Genomic DNA, 6,757 nt, shown 5'->3' with positions numbered 1-6,757 from the left:
ATTTGATTTTGGCAAGAGAAGAGCTATCAAATTATGTTGAAGGAAGGGCTTTGAGAACCAAGACTACAAAGGCAATATGTAGGTTTATACTGGAAGATATTTTAAGTAGATATGGTAGTATTAGGAGGATGAGAGCTGATAGAGGAGAATTGGATGTCATTGAAACATGAGAATTTTTCAACATGTATAGAGTTCAATTGAAGTTGACTACTTCTTATAATCCTGAAGCCAATGGAAAGAGTAAGAGGGGTCATTCCCCTATCATTTATGCGTTAGTTAAGACATATAAGGATAAATCAATTCAATGGCCTAAACTGCTTCCATTTGCTTTATGGGCTGATAGAACTACTCACAGTACTATTACTAGTTATATGGCCATGGAGTTAATGTTAAGATAAAAATCTATGATGCTAGCTGAAAAAACCTATCCTAAATAGGTGTTTTTAACTTCAAAAGATGATATTAATAGAAAAAGATTATTGGAGCTTTGAAACCAACAGTTGGGTAGGTTACCTGAAGACCTATAAATTGTAGCTGATAGATTAAAGAAAGCAAGATTAAAAAATAAAGAAAGAATTGATAAGACTCATAAGTTGAGACCTAAGCCTATAGAGATTCGAGACTAGATTCTAGTTTATGATAACAGCCTTGAGTATCAGCATAGTACCATAAAGAAACTTGTAAAAAAATGGTTTAGACCATATGTGGTTATTACAATCCATCAAAATGTTATATATACCTTATGTGAGTTAGATAGAGCTATCATTAAAATTCCAATAGTAGGAAAGAGGGTGAAGATTTTCAAGAGAAGAAATAGGCAGTTTCAAATAGAAGACCTTCAAGAATTCTTACTTCAATATTTGAATCAAGAAGATAAATAAGAAGAGCCTATGAGTGATTCAAAGAAATCTCAAGAGGATGATGAAGAGTAATACATGGCATATACTAGAGGATGTGTAGGTTTGGAGGGGGTGGATGTTGTACTGTAAATGCCTATAGTACGTAAAAATTAATTAAGACATATAATATGTTTGTAAGTCTTGATGTAGATTAGAGTGGTTAGTACATAAGTTTAAAGAGAATTGATATAAAAAAACTTATTTGAAAATTTATCTATTTTGATTATAGTGTTTATATTATGTAGGATTTAGATATTCAGTATAAAACTTAAATAAAGGTTGGAGTTTAAAGATGAAAGTCTAAACTATTAGGAGGCTTATAGGGAAGGATGAAAGTAAGGTATAGTTGGATGAAGGCAAGGGGTGAAGACCTTCATCCCCATTGGTCAAATGTCATGCCCAATGGGCTTCAAGGAGGCTGTCTGAGGCCTTATTAGGGATTAATGTTTCACTTTCGGAAGCATTCGAGCTTTGGAGACTAGGATCAGCAAGTTCAAGGTTTTAGGTATAATTTAGGTGAAGAATTTATGTGATTTCGAGTTTTTGTAAAAGAAATATAGGTATTCAAAGTTAAGGTGTCAAATTTGTACCTACTATCACTCTTTGAAGCATAACATATGTGTACATAGAAAATTAAATATCGCTGATTGGAATTAGAGAGAACACTTTCTTTTCTATATTTTACATATACTATTTGACAAATTCTAAGTCTAGATGAAGAAGTTATAGGGCATTGAAGACAGCACATGTAATTCAAAAGCAATAGGTGAGTCATTTTGTTGATAGTAATGGTTGGAGCCATATCTTGAGTTTTTGGACGAATTTTTGGCTCAAAAGTTTTATAAATATGAGTTATTAAGTTAAAAAGCTATATATCAAAGTCTCATAGTATTTAAATACTTATTTTATGAGATATGAAGAAAATAGCACATGGGTGTATGTAAGCTAGGATTTAAAGCTATTGTTAGGATTTTGATGATATCTCAAGATCCATAATGAATTTGTAGTTGAATGTTTTTATGATGATTTTTGAAATTATATTAGTACTTCATATAAAATTTATGATTATTTGGACGATCCAATCATGAGAAATGAGTTTTTGAAGTTTGAAAAATATTTCTCATAAGGATATATAAGGTTTTAAGATACTTTATCATACATTTGGATGTTTTTTTGGTACTTGGCTAATATATTGATATAATTTCCCTAAAATAAAAAATATTATATATATAAACTTGGTACTTTTATATCTTAGACTTGATTGAGTATTTAGTGGCAGCCAAAAGTCCAGCGCTTTCTTGAGGCAAACTTTCTCTACCCCACACCAATTGCTCAGTTTTGTCTTTCATGTCGTATTCTATTTAATTTTGTTCAATTTTATTCTAGTCCAATTTGTCCTATCTTGTGAAGAGATTTTATATTGATGTGGATTAAAAGGATCTTAGATACTTAAGATAAACGAGTCCTATTTCAATTACTTAAGGCCAAATTGATAAATTGATTAATTTATTATTTAGCATCAAATGAAATTAAAGAGCTACAAAAAATATTAGACAAATTCTTAGAAAAGGGCCTCATTTAAGAAAGCACGTCACTATAAGAAGCTCTTCTATTCTTTGTATTCAAAAAGGATGGTAGACTTTGGCTTTGCATCAACTATCAAGGCCTCAATAAGCAGACTATGAAGAATGCATTCCACTTCCATGCTTGGATGATCTTCTAGATCAACTTTGAAGTATAATCACTTTTAATAAATTGGACCTTTGGAGTAGCTATTGGAAAATACCTATTGCAAAAGATAATATAAAAAAGATGGTATTTTATATGCGCTATGGATATTTTAGATAACTTGTTTTATATTTTAGTTTCATCAATGCTCCAACCTCCTTCATAGGTCATATAAATAGATTATTTTAGAACCTTCTAGATAAGTATGTAATTGTCTTCATAGATGATATTGTAGTCTATAGTAAAATCCTTGAAGAGCATGAATAATATCTACAACAAGTGCTATGCTGACTATAAGATAATTGCTTCTATTGCAAGCAATCAAAGTATGAATTTTAAAAGTCAAAGGTCATTTTTTTGAGGCATGTCATGTCTTTTGAAGACATATGCATGGAATAAGATAAAATGAAAGTAGTAGATGATTGGCCAACCTCCAAAGATGCTTATGGAGTTTGCTTATTTTTGAGCCTTACTGAATATTATCACCATTTTAATTGGTAATTTGCACACATTGTTGCTTCATTGAAAAACCTATTGAAAAAAGGTATCTCATTTAAATGGAAAGTGGAGCAAAAAAAGGCCTTTGATAAATTGAAAGAAGCACTCATTATCTTACTCCAATATTGCTATTATATAATTCTAATCTTCTTTGTATACTTGACATTGATGCTTTCTACTTTGTTATTGGCGTGGTCCTTCAATAAGACTTTAGTAGAAGCCTTCAATCTATGATGTATAAATCACACAAGTTCAAAAGGACAAAGCATAATTACTCTAACATAATCAAGAGCAATTACCAATTATACATGCTACAAAAGTGTGGTAACAGTATTCATTAGAGAAGCCAATGATTGTTTGGACTAACCATTGGTCCCTATTATATAATTTGTATCTAAAAAATATAAAATCATAATATCATCATTGGAAAGAAAATTTATAATGCTTTGACATTTAGCTTGAATACAAGCAAAGGCAATAACACATTATATTGGATACCTTATTATACAAACTATACTCAAAGCATGAATTAGAAGATAAGGCAGAAATTGCTATCATTAATAATCATTTCAAATCTAATTAGATGAATAAAATAGAAAAAATCTATACATTGGAATACTTATTTTAAAATGATTATTGATTGACTAAAAGTGGATGATATATAATATTGAGATTATCAATTTAATAATGACTTGCTCTATTTCAAAAAAATAATTTATGTATTTAACAATACTATATTCCAAATATGAATACTTGAGGAGAGATGTGACATTCCAATATGTGGATGTCTATGGTGTGAAAAGACTCTAGAATAAATTTCAAGGATATGATTTTGGATAGGTTTAGATTATAATGTTTGAGCTTTTGTATGCTCCTATGAATCATGCCAATGTAACAAAGTATGCAAGGCAACATCTCCTTGATAATTGCAACTAATTCCATTACCTATGGCATATTAAGAGTATGTGACTATAGATCTCCCTTCCATCCTCAAACATATGGATAAACACAGTATGCAAATTAGACCTTGAAGGATATACTATGGGCATTTGTAGCAATGTTATATTATAATTCGGCTACCATATAAAAATAATATATATATATATATATATATATATATATATATATATATAATTTACTTTACAATGTGATCAAAGTTACATTATTAAATTTTAATTAGTTACCAAATATGATTAGATTACCACTTTAAAGTAGTTAGTTTAAAAGGACTATTATTAAGGTTGATTTTATATTGATAATAATTTTATACATTTAGATCCATCTTTATTAGACATTGATGACTCTTAGAATCTTATTTTATTTATTTTATTTGATATTTAGGACATATATTATGTAAATCTTATAAAAAAAATAATTAGAAAGAAATTTTGATAGCAAAAAGAATAGTTAAGACATCCATATGGATGAATGGAGATGGATAATAAAAATCTCTATTACTATTGGCCAAAAGGCATGTCCAATAGGCTTTAACGAGGTTGCCTATGGCCTTATTAGAAATTAGGGTTACTCTTTTGACGCCATTCAAACTTGAGAGACTAGGATCAAAGAGTTTAGATTTTTGGATATGGTTTTGGTACAAATTTTGGATGATTTGGAGTTTTATGAAAGATATATAGGTACTCAAAGTTAAAAAATTGATTTGTACCTATTGTCACTTTTTTAGACATAATGCATGCATACAGAAAGTAATGAAAGATCTACTATTGGAATTGAAGAAAGTACTTTTTTGGCTATATTTTTCACTATTGCTTGATGAATTTTAAGCCAAGATGAAAGAGTTATAGGAAGTTGAAGTCAGTGCTTGCAATCTAAAGGTAGTAAGTAATCTAATTTTCTAATAGTTGTATTTCAAACTATATCTTGGATAAATTGACAAGATTTTGGCTAAATGATAGTATTTAAGTAAGTATTAATTATTCATCATTCTTCCTTAATACCAGTTAATATTTGATTTTGCCAACAACTTTCTATCATTTTATTAATACTAAAAATCTAATAATGGAGGAGTTTATATAATGGCTTACATTAGCCTTATAAGAGGTATGACATTACTATTTTTCCATAAAATTAACAAAAGCAATATGTGGATAATTATTGACAACATAAGATCTTCTTGGAGGATAATTAGGTGTTACTTTTCAATGCCAACTTTCTACTTGCTACATCAATTCAAATCCATAAGCTCACACTTTAATGGCTTGGATCTTTTTACATTTCTATAGTGATTTTTGATGTTGCATGCCACCTTGAGCTTTTGCTACATATTCAAGTTTGTTTGACCTTTTCTATTTTATAATTCAAAGATTTTCAAATTAAGCCAAGATACTTTTCAAATGGACACCAACCACCACCACTACCACCATTGGTTGTAATTCATGACCAACAAACATATGAAGTGGACAACATTTTTGAACATTGCTATCTTCACTATAACAATAGATAAAACTTTGTTTATTATAAAAACCTTCAAAACTTTGATCTTGTTCTATCAAAGTTCTCAAGCATATTTATGCTTGCCTCTTTTATACTTATAGTAGTAAGACTTTTTAGATTTAGTTGCAAATGTGATCTACTTATTTTTCTTGATTGCATAATTTTTTAGTGTAGACTTTGAATTTCATTGTGGATTTTTTGCATAGGCCTAGCAATAGAATCTTTACAATTCACATAAGAAATACATGAGACTTCAATTATAAGAGTATTGAAAAAATCATAAAGATCTATAATAGTTACAAATCTATTCTCACTTCTACTGATAGTAATATTCATGATTTTTTTCTTCTATAAATAACTCAAAAAATACAAAAAGTTAAATTAAAAGAAAAAAAACTACAATCTTTAATATCAAATAAGAATTTCTACAAATAGGGATAATTTTTCCTTTTTAAGAAAAAAAAAATAGTATTAAAAATTAAAAATTAGTTTGAAAGTGAATATTCTACAACCTTCAAAACTACAATAATAGAAGTACAATAATCTACTCACTTTTACAACAAATTAAGAATGATGAGTTAGGACTTTTGTTAAACTATCAAGGACATGAATCTCAAAGAACTAAAAGATCAATACACTCTTGTGTTACTTGAAAAGATTAAAGAATTACTTAAAGATGACATAATATTAAATTAGAATGGCTATTGTTACAGACAAAAAAATTAGAAGATTATGAAATAAGACAAAAGATTAGAAAGGCATAAATAAGAATGAAGAAGGCTTCACTCTTGCATCTATATGTACTATCTAACTAAAAGCTATATAGCAATGTTCTATAGGATATTTAATATGTGTCCAATTTATAAGACATGTATTTTAACTTGCAACGCAAGTTTCTTATATGTACACCACATTATTAACTTATATTACAAGCTATCAATATGTACAACATGTGGCTAACTTTTTGACCAAGTTTTTAATCTACCAATCTTCTATAGACATGTATAAAGGTGAAATTGCTTCTATAAAGCTTCTAAGAAGCTCTTTATAAGATATTATCAAATTAATCTATTTTAACCTATTCATTATATCTAGATAACTTTTAGAATAAATATGTATGTTTACGACAATATATTATTCAAAAAAGGTGTTGATTCTAATAGTAATATGTTTTATAT

Source organism: Physcomitrium patens, chromosome 3 (assembly GCF_059467195.1).
Source record: "Physcomitrium patens ecotype Gransden chromosome 3, ASM5946719v1, whole genome shotgun sequence".
Classification (NCBI taxonomy): Eukaryota; Viridiplantae; Streptophyta; class Bryopsida; order Funariales; family Funariaceae; genus Physcomitrium; species Physcomitrium patens.
The sequence above is the reverse complement of the archived record's forward strand: the minus strand, read 5'-3'. Positions refer to the sequence as shown.